The following is an 11,803-nucleotide window of genomic DNA, read 5'->3' on the forward strand; positions in this document are numbered from 1 at the left end:
AAGTTTAGTAGTAAAAAGGGAAATAATCCTACTTTCTCAAAAAATGATGGTAAAAATCAATGCATGCACCAGGATCATAAAATAAATAATTCATGAGAATTCATAGAATCCATAATCATAAATATACTTCATATTTAAAATTGATAGCATAATCCATGTTTACTAGTAAAATTCATTGATATGAATCAAAATCATGCATGAATAGATCATTATAATGGAATAAAAGCATAATTGAATTGACCCAATGCAAATTGATCAAAACTAGAGTTTAGGAGAAATAAATGAAAGAGATAACTTGAAAAACCCTTGGGTCTCATTGACTGAAGAATATCCATCGATGAATTCTCACATACCTACACTAGGAATCTTGAATCAACCCTTTCAATGGAAGCTTGGAGATTTTCCCCTAGTTCTAGCCTTGGAGAGAATTGAGAGAACTTGAGAGAATTGAACTTTTTTTTTCGGGCTTTAAATTCTTGGGTCCATATAATAGCTAACATACAAGTTGTTGAAAGTTGTTAAAATTCGGATTTTACCAAAGAAGAAGAAACAAAGGGGTTCCATAACAATCATCTATCTTTTTCAAGGTCGCTCGACTAACGTCTCCGATTCTCCGTTCGGGCTGAAATTTCTTGGGCTCTATAATTGTTGGAGTTGCTGTATTCCTACAAAATTTGGAGCATTTTTGATGATGTATACTGTTGCTCCTCTTGAGAGTTACTGTTCTGCCTGCAACATCGGCTGTCTTTTTCAATGTCGCTCGACTAACGTCTCCGGTTATCCGTTCGAGCTGAAATTTCTTGGTCTCAACCATCTTTGGGGATGCTATTATCCTACAAAATTTGGAGGATTTTGGATGTTGCATGATGCATGTTGTTTAGGGCTGATGGTTGTTGCTGAGGTGGTGTGCTGTTTCTGGCATCTGCTTCTCCTTAGTTTGGACAACTTGTTGCAAGGAACAACTCCTCTTATTTTTGATCTTGGGATCTTGCTGAATTTGTAGAGCTGGATGTCTGCAAGTTGTTCAAATTATCACAGCTGGAGTGTGTTGTGAATCTGTACTGATAAACAAACAAACACAGATGGATCAAGAGGTGCAATTTCAGGTTGGTAGGAGAATTGAACTTATGATTTGGAAGAATGGGGGTTAGGAGGGTTATGAGTTAGGTATCAGCTAGAATTAATCCCCAAAAACTTTTAAGTATATAATTACAATTATTGGGAAAGATCAAAACACCCCTAATAAACTTGACGAAGTGCACTAGATGACCCACCTATATGGTTCATAATGACTTATACATAACGTATATTGGTCTGTAAAAACATAGGAAGCCAAGTATGGGCAAGGGGGACTTATACAAGCTGGTGTATGGTTTGTGGTACATTTGATGAGTCATAGAAGACCCTCATAAAGAAATCCTAAGAAACCCCTAAAACCCTCTCTTTCACGATGGGTCTATAGGTAGTGAAGATGTTGACGGACTGTAATGGCCCTCCTGAAAAGCCACCCAATATCCACTTTTTTCTAGAGGTTTTGTGGGTGGGTTATATAGTATTTATAAATTTATACCGGTCGCATACCGTTCTGTAGAACTTGGTCCAAAAAAATATGCCCATCTTTTCATTATCCCTCTACACGGACTCTTTCTACCGCCCGTTCAACTTTTCACAGGCCATAATCCTGATCATAGAATGCACCCCTCCGACTCTCTTTCCTAGATCACCCCCACGACCGTATTTCATAGACTTTGGTGATTTTTTACGGCATGAGAAGGGAATCATGGTAGTGAAAAAGCTCCATTTTCCAAAGATTTTCTATTTGTCCAATGTTCGAACTTCTGGGCTACAATATCTCTATTTGGGAATATTCTCCTGCGAATGGACTCCACCTAGCATGAATAGAGTACGGTAAAAGACTATTAATTCAACATGAATGCAATGATACATCAAATGCATAAAAATATCGAATAATCAATCCCAAGCTAAAACATGACTTTAAAAATCATTTCATTAACATGCATGCATATTAAAACATGGGAATAACTGAGACATGTGAATTCTAAAGAGTCATTCATTAAGGAACTTAATAACTTAACTCAGAATGGTAGGAAAGAGATGAGGATATTACGACATTATATCGGCTTCAGCCTCTGATTTAGCATGTTCAACCTCTTGGTTCCTCCATAAAATATACAAAAAGCTACTTCCTTATTTCTCAACCTTCAAACTTATTGGTCAAGAATCTCAAACGGGACCTCCTCATAGGATAAACTCAACTTCATACTAAAACTGTCCAAAGAAAAAATTAAGCTAGGATTAACTACACACTTTTTCAAAAGAGAAACATGAAACACTGGATGCACCGATGCCACCTGCCTAGGTAAGTCTAACTCATATGCTATAGTGCCAATCCATCTTAAAATCTAATATGGGTCTACATACCGGAATCATACCCTTTATGAGTGAGATTATCAAGTAAACCCAATCATCAATCTTGAATTCAAGTTCCCTTCTCCTCACATACGAATATGAGTTTTATCGACTTTGGGAAGTCTTCAACCTTTCTCTGATGAGTCTAACTTTATCCATAGCTCATGTCAAGGAATCTTCAACAACTTCAAACTACCCAATAGGAGACCTACATCTCCAACCATATAAAGCCTCAAATGGAGCCATCCTGATGCTAGAATGTTAACTATTTTTATAGGTAAAATCAATCAATGGATAGTGATCATCCTAATTACCGTTGAAGTCAATTAACAAGCTCTCAACATGTCCTCCAAGGTAATAATTGTACGCTTGGCATGACCATCGGTGTTAGGGTAAAAATACTTTCTCAAGTTAACTTGAGTACCAATATCCTTATGAATGACCTCCAGAACTGAGATGTAAATTGAGTACCTTGATCCCAAGTGATAGATAATAGAATACCATGAAAACAGTTATAAATCAAGTCCTTCAGCTGATCCTTTAACTCATTAAGTTCCGCCAGGAACATATGTTAGGGGGAAATAGAGATATGCTGTGTATCATGAAAAAGATCAATATCAAAGTCTAACTCTCTTTCAGGAGGGATACCTGAGAGATTATCGGGAAATACTTTCAGAAACTCAATAATAACAAAAACTAACTAAAGAGTAGGAGATTAGAAATTTGTATCCCTAAGAAGGACTAGATGATAAATGCAACCCTTGGAAATCATTTTTCGAGCTTTAAAGAATGAGATAAATTGACCCTTAAATACAAAATTAATACTTTTCTATTCCAGGACTCCCTCGTTAGGAAACTAAAACTTAACTATACAGGTTCTACAACATGTGGAAGCATAACATGCATGAAGCCAATCCATATTACGTATAACTTCAACACCGGTCATATCAAGCTCTACAAGACCAACTAAGGTGATTTTTAAAAAATTCAAGATTGGATAATTTCTATTGACTCTTTTAGCAAAAACTGAATCACCAACAATAGTATAGAATGAAAAAGGCTCTAACAAGATCTCGGGACTAACAACAAATTTCATAGAAAGATAAGGAGTAACAAATGATGGAGAAGCACCCAAAGCTAACAATGCATAAGCATCAAACTCAAAGAATTTCAACATACTAGTCGCAAAATTGGGAGAATCCTCCAACTCTTGATGAGTCTATAAGGCATGGAATCTATTTTGGTGTTATTCACCAGAAAAAACTCAAAGTAGTACCGCATTGAGTTGGTCGACTTATATTAATCTGAGCCTGATTCTGGGTTGACCACCTCTACCTCTAGTAACACTCGAAGGACAATCCTTCACTTGAAGACCCATCTTCCCATAACCAAAACAAGCACCCAACCCTGATAAACACTTACCTTAGTTCCTCTTCCCACTCTTCTTGCAGTAGGGGATATTTTGTCCTTTAGAAGCTTATCTTAGAGACTTTGGGTTAGACACCCCATCTTTGATGAGCTTAGTATTACCTGACTTACCATGAGAATATTTACTACTATCAGTTTGAGCCTTATAGGACTCTGTAGCCCTCTTCTTAAATTTCTCCACCTCAATTTGCTCAGCATTTGTCATAATCCTTGAGATTCCCATTTCTTTGATCAATATGCTGATCCTACATCATTTGACCACCAAATCTGACACACCTGACACAAACTTGTTCATATGAGCTCTAGGATCGAAAACTATGAAAGAAGCATATTTCGACAATTTGATGAACTTTTGGGCATACTCCCTTACACTCAAATTACCTTTCCTTAATTTGATAAATTCTTGTACCTTAGCTTCCCTCAACTCTAATGGAAAGATGCACTCAAGGAAAGCACTGTTGAACTCTTCCCAATCTACGGGACAATCATCTCAACACCTTTCACTCTTCTATTGATCAAACCAAACTGATGCAACTCCCTTGAGTTCATATAACACCAAGTCCGTCTTCTCCGCCGGGCCAATGCCTATGATATCCACAATCTTGCCAATATCCTCAATGAAATTTTGTGGAACCTCATCAACCATAGAATTTGGGAGGGTTCATGCTAGTGAAGTCACGAACTTATCTAGCCGTCGTACCCATATATGAGTTTACGAGGTTAACAACTTCCCTATTATCTTGAGCGGCTATAGCTTGGGCAAGCACTTGAAATACAACCCAAAACTCTACATAAGAGACTTGATCATTCAAAGGGTTATTTAGGACTTGAAGAGCTTGTTGCTCTTTATTTACATTCCTTGTCAGGGGATCTCTTCTTAGAGGCATAAATATGTAATCGCAAAGAGAAAGGTTACAGTTAAAAGGTTTAGAGTTCAACTCTATCACACGACATAAGAATGATGAAAGAAGTAAAATTTCTTAAATTCCTCATAGCTTCAATTCATAGATGTGGTGTGCTTCACACCCATGGACAAGATCTACTAGACACAACATGATAGACTCCCTAGGAATCTTTAAAACTTATGCTCTAATAAAAAGTTTGTCATGACACTAGTTAGACCCCAGATATGACACGATAATTAGGATCCCAAGAGACACCCACCAAGCCTCTTGACATATCCTACATGATCATACATAAGGTAATAATAATATCGAATGAGACATCATGAATGAAGAATAAATATCTCAACATTAATATCATTATAAATGAGAAATCAACCACAAACTCTGAATAAATAGGAAAACTTAGACACAACAAAATGTAACATGCCTCTAATAGTCTATAAGGAGCATAGGACAAATTCCTAGCTCACCAACATAAGAAATAGAAGTCATAGGAAATATAAGGAATCATAGATATCTCATCCTGAAAACATGAGGACTCACCAATAATGGAATAGAAACTCAATAGCTAGCTATGAGCAGGGTGAGCATCATGATCGTCGAATCCTACATTATGATATAATATAGGCAAGAAGTATGTGTTAGTACATGAAAAGTACTAAGTATGTAAGAAATATGCATGAACAATATTAATTGTACATACTGAATATGAACAAGTGATGCATGACCAATATCTTAAACACATGACCATGTGATCTATAACATGGAATCCAATGTAACTCCCATAACGAGAAGAGAGAGGCTACTAAAAAAGGTAAACTCCATATAAATGTGAACAAGAGCTATATATGGATCCACTATCTAGGCCATAAAGGCACCTATGGTGGTACATAGTTTTAGAACTAAGGATTGATACTAGGGTACCCTTGTTGATACCCACCATGAAGTTCGCTCACTGCTAAGTTAATCCAAATAGAATACATAAAACAAAGTTATTAGAAAAGGTAAATCAACCAATCCAATATCATGAAAATACATCATAAGAATAGATCCTTGAAAACTGTGATAATAACTTGAACTTGTTGATATTTACCTTTCAAAGCATGCAACTCATGATATCTTCCATAATATGAGAAAATCTTTCACAATTCTTTATTTTTATACTTGAAAGCATACTTTAATCATAATGCATAACTTTCATATATCATACATGAGAATTCATAAAATCTATGATTATAAATCCATAGTTCATACTTGAAATTGGTAAAGTTATGCTGGGGTCCTTGTAAAATTCATTGAAATCATGTAATTGAATTTAAATCAAGCATGAAAAGATCTTTATAGTGGAATAAAAGTATAATTTAATTGAACCAATGCAAATTGATCAAATGTAGAGTTTAGGAGAAATTCATGAAAGTGATAACTTAAAAGACCCTTGGAACTCCATGGATGAATTCTCACATACCTGGACTTGAAAGCTTGAATCAACCCTTTTAATGGAAGCTTGGAGATTTTGCTCTAGTTTTAGCCTTGAAGAAAATTGAGAGAACTTGAGAGAATTAAACTTGTGATTTGAAAGAATGGGGCTTTAAGAGGGTTAGAAATTATTTATAGGCTGGGAAATAATCCCCAAAATTGTCCAAGTACATAATTAAAATAATGGGAATAGACCAAAATAACCCTAATAAAACTTGACAAAGTGCATTGGATGGCCCACTTATACGGTTCGCAAAGAGTTACATAGAGCGTATAGTGGTTCGTTAAAACTAAAGAAGCAAAGTCTGCGTGACTGTGAATTATATAGGCCAGTCTACAGTTAGTGGTAAGTTTGAAGGGTCATAGAAGACCATCGTGAAGAAACCCTAGGCAAACCCAGAGGCCACTTGTCTCTAGAGGTCATGAATATGTTGATGCACCGTAAATGCCCTCATGAAAAGCCACCCAGAGTCCATTTGTCTCTTGAGGTGGTATGGGTGGGTTATACGGTCTGTATACCCTTTTATAGATTTTGGTCCAATAGAATTTTCCCAACTTTTCCTTAGCCTTTTACACGACCCATTTCTACGGCTCATACAACTTTTCACGAGTTGTAATTCCAATCGGAGACTTCACTCCTCAAACTCCCTTTCCCAGATCACCTCCACGACCCCTTTCCATCGACTATGGTGATTTCTATGGCCCGTGAAAGGCCTCATGGAGTATGAAAAGATACATTTTTATGAGATTTTCTATTTGTCCACAAACTTTTGGGGTATTACCCTTAGGTGTTAAATGAATGGTAATGTACAAAATATTCTCGAGAATTAACTACCAAAGTGACCATATGGACCCCACCTATGACTCATAGGTCACTCTACAGACAGTCAGAAGCACTCGTAGAAATCATGTCCAAAACTTAAGCTACTAGAATTAGCACTACGCCTCTATGACCCTGGTTTACGAGTCGTCAACCCAATTATCGTGCATAACCTCCAAAACATAGCCACTGATCCTTACCCTATGAATCATCCTATGACCCATCAAACTTTCTAGGTTACATAAAACCATTCATCAAACAAAAATATCACTACTAGAAATTGCCATTTCCTCAAGACCTTCCCACGATCCCCATTTATGGACTATATGACCTTATACGGTCTATAGACACAACTCGTTGCTTGAACCAACACTTAGCATACTTTCCCCAACTTTAGGAACTTACCTACGAGACACTCCTACAGACCATATGTCTTTCTATGGACCATAGGTTGGCTCAAAGATGCTTTCACCAGAATACTACTATAATATTTTTTCCTTTATTTCACCTTTCCCACTTTTGGACTCTGACATAAAGATAGGAAAATAAAAAAAGGCATGACTACAATCCAAAAACTGAAACATTCACACACGAATAGACATATATTCTAAAACATGGAAAGGAGTATTACCTTAAAGGGTTTCATCAAAATTTCTCATAACTTTTGGTAAGAGAATTATGGTCAGGATAACTAGCTCTCTTATTATAATTTTTTTTTGATGGAATATGGGAGATACCATGGGCTATAATAGGAGAAATAAGGTATATCAAATGGGAATTACATAAAAGAGATGTGAAGGTGGAGCATACACTCAGAGAAGGGAATAAGTTGGCTGATTTATTAACTAACTTAGTTGCTAATTTTGTAGGTTCACATAGCATTCATTTTAATAATTTCCAAGAGCTACCAACATAGGTGAGGAAAATTCTAAAAATGGATAAAGGAGGCATACCAAGCTTCGAACCAAAAAGGGCTGAAACAACAACTTCAACAACATTTCTAAAAGTCAAAGCTCATAAAAGGGAATTACCAGTCCTAAAATTTGTTTTAATAAACACAAGTCATCGATACAATTCGAGTTAAGTAAGCTCATACTCTCTTCGAGGGAGATTTTCTTTCAAATCAGACATGCTAGTCTTAAATCAAAAAGCGCAACATCTAGATCCTTGGATTGTTGACAGTGGTACTAGTTTTCAGGAAACTCAACCTACACAGGACAAGGAAATAAGTTAGAGAATTTTGATTGAAGCCAATTGTTGGGATTGTTCTAGATCGATCACTTAGTCATAATTTGGGGATAGGGGTTCATTTTGGAGTTGAAGAAGTCTTCATTGAGAAGGAATTTACAACACCTGTGAGAATTTTTAGCTGCTCATAGTGAATATCTCTCAAGATCCTCAAATTTTCTCTAAACCTCAAGTTGGATTTGCGATGGAAGGTCATCCAATTAGTTGGATGGAAGACGAAGAAGAAGCATCTAGACCTTTCTTATATGGTTTTCTTAATTTTTGTATTTCCTAATCGGTTCTTTAATTATTTTTTTTGTTTGTTGGACTTGGGTGTTGGGCTCAAATGTGGAGTTTCTTTTTCTTTAATAAAATGTTTGATGGCCTAATCTCTAATTAAAAAAAGAATTATGATCATGATATAAGAATAGGCCTACTATGTATTCCATATGACTATTAATTTCAAGCTTAGCAACTCTTGTAAGCTATGCTCTCCTTTCTGAATACTACACCTCATTTGTTGAAACTTATTACTCCCACCAAACCCTATGTATAACTTCATGCTCTCATGGAGTTCAATCCTAAATCAAAGTCATAAGGTGCTACCCAGAAGATGATCATACTAATTTGATCCACAAGATTCATGCTCTATACCTTTGTAGGGACTTTTATTTAGAGGATGCTACTTCTCTTACAATGCTTATACAGTTACCCGAGACACTTAATAAGAACATCAATAGCCTACTATAATCATTCACATAAGGACGACCATATATTCAATCCTATAATTCTAATCACTTTATGTCTTCTTTGATATCAACATCCTTTAGGATTTTCATGTATTCCTTAGCATCTCTCCACCCACAATTTTATTAACTTCTACTAAGAGATACACCAAATACACTTACCTACCTAGTACACATAACAAAACCTCATCCTGCTCACCCTCCATATTTATAACCTTAAATTGAATAAGTCAACCACAGCTATCACAATAAGGAACACCCCATCTATAATCTACCATAACTCAAATACTACCATCAGTGTCCCTATCAAAACTTAAGAAAGGATCTCTAGAAGGGTTTGTGCATAATTCATTCGATAAATCTTATCGAAGAACATACATGACATAACATGATTGGTATAACATAGGGATGAAAATTCTTAGATTCATAGAATAAGAATGGAATCGTTGAATGAAGTTAACACTTCTCATTCTAGGAACATACCATGAACATGAATCAACATGAAGTACATGGGTATGGGCCATGCGTATAGTGGTAATTCATAAAACGAGTGTCACGACCCAAATTCGAGCCACGATGATGCCTACTATAACCCCTGAGTAGGCAAGAAAAACCCAACTAATGATGAAGTCAAACCTCAATTTTAATAAATAATTAATAACATAAGAATGCGGAACTAAGACAAATATAACAAAAGAAATTGGGCCAACATATAGATATGTAAATATGATACAAAATATACAAAGGCTCGAAAGTGAACAAAAATGATAGACTGACGCTAGATAAAACCTCAGAGTTGATGTCACCTATACAGGAGCAACTAAGTATAATAGATGATGATATATGAATATACAATGCAAAACTGACTGTCCAAAATATAAAATACATGTCAGTACAAAATAGAGAATGTAGAAGTCTTTGAACATCGGAAGCTCATCACAATCCTGAATTAGCATCGATACGAATGATCTGGCACATGTTGGGGGTGGCTCAAAATGGGAGCTGCATCAAAAAGATGCAGAATGCAGTATGAGTATCAAAATATTGGGTACTCATAAGGCATCATAGGCCGATCGAGCTCAGAAAGAATAAATATATAATAAACAGCATGATGATACTAATAATAATAAGATAGAAACATAAACTACAATTTTAGGGATAGAGAGTACATAAAGATAATACGATAGTCAAGTAAATCCAATCAAGCAGTTAATCACAGTAATAATCTCAATCCACAAGATATCGGAGGAATGCATGAATATAAAGTATTAGACATGGATCAATGTCCCCCAAAAGAAGCATAGAGAGACCAAAATAACCCTCGAGCTCATCAATAAAAGGGCTGCCCGAAATCATACCTCGAGCTCTTCAACATCGAAATAGTAACCCAGTATATGTATCAACAGGCCGCTCAGAATTTAGATATCAAGCTTATCAAATGAAATAAAGTGTATCCCAAAGTCAATAAAAGGGTCGCTTGAAATCATACCTTGAGCTCATCAACCACGAAATGCCGTAAATAAAATATCATTGATATTTCATTAAATTCCCCATACTTATTCATTAATCAAAAGTATTAATCTGACCATTTATTCATTCTTTTTTAAAAATAGAGTTTTTAACACCGGCAAAGAAATAAAGACAAGTAGCATCTCAAAAATCCTATAGCACTCAAGCGGGGGCAACATCTTATCCAATGCAACAAATCACTAACTGAGGCTCTGGTACACCAAAGCACAACCTCGGGCCCAATATTTCAAAGTCAAAAGTAATCAACACATAGGCATAAGCCAAAATCATAATGAGTGGGTAACCAAAACTAAGAAAGTAAAGGAAGAGGCATCCTAAGTTCAAATCACCTAGCAGCAAGTTCTAAGAATTCTAAGAATGTAAACAAGTCAAACTAGCATGTAGACTAAGGCTCCAAAGGCAAAATCCCAAACTAGATACTAACGATGATCATTGACACCAAAATGGTTAATAGGATATCAACACATAAATAACCAACTTAATCACATGTTACCACCGAAAACATGTCAATTCTAACAAAGCCAAGTCTAACAAGAGGAAGACATGACCTACCTAAAGGCTGAAACCACACTAGAACCGCTAAACTAGGCATTTCCTTTCCAAGCTGCCTCCAAACAATGACACTCTATCAAATTATTTACGATCACATCCAAACAAGGCCAATGATACCCATTATCTATAATTAAAAACGAAACCAAAATCGGGTCAAAATTTGACAGTTGAACCCATACACAAAATCAAAAAACCAACTCCATTACAAGATCCCAAATAACACAAGGAAATTTTGCCCCCAAAATGGGCATATTCCAAGAATTGAAAGATCTCAAAACAACTCCACCAATTTCAAACCCTAAAATAGTTAAAAATTCAAGAAACAAAGAAAATATGCAAAACTTATGAGTACTTAGGATGAGAAAATCTCAAAACGTCCCTGCAAAAAGTTCCAACACACCAAAATGAGAGATCAAAAGTGGCCAAAAGGAGCTCTCAAAAATCAAAAATTACTATGTTCTAAAATGGGACCTACCAGCTAGAAACAGGCACTTAATTTCACGGAAGCTAGTGAAATTTCCCTTCACAATCGCGAGTTGGGCCTAGGGATTGCTAGGTATGATTCAGTTAACCCATATCCATTGCGAGGGCTAACCATGTGATCATGATTTCCAGGGTCTTAGGCCATTGCAATTGCAGACCCCTGGGTCATGAACGTGATGAGCAAAAGCTCCTGCAACAATAATTTA

The sequence above is a fragment of the Solanum dulcamara genome, chromosome 5 (assembly GCF_947179165.1).
Source record: "Solanum dulcamara chromosome 5, daSolDulc1.2, whole genome shotgun sequence".
In the NCBI taxonomy this organism is placed as follows: domain Eukaryota; kingdom Viridiplantae; phylum Streptophyta; class Magnoliopsida; order Solanales; family Solanaceae; genus Solanum; species Solanum dulcamara.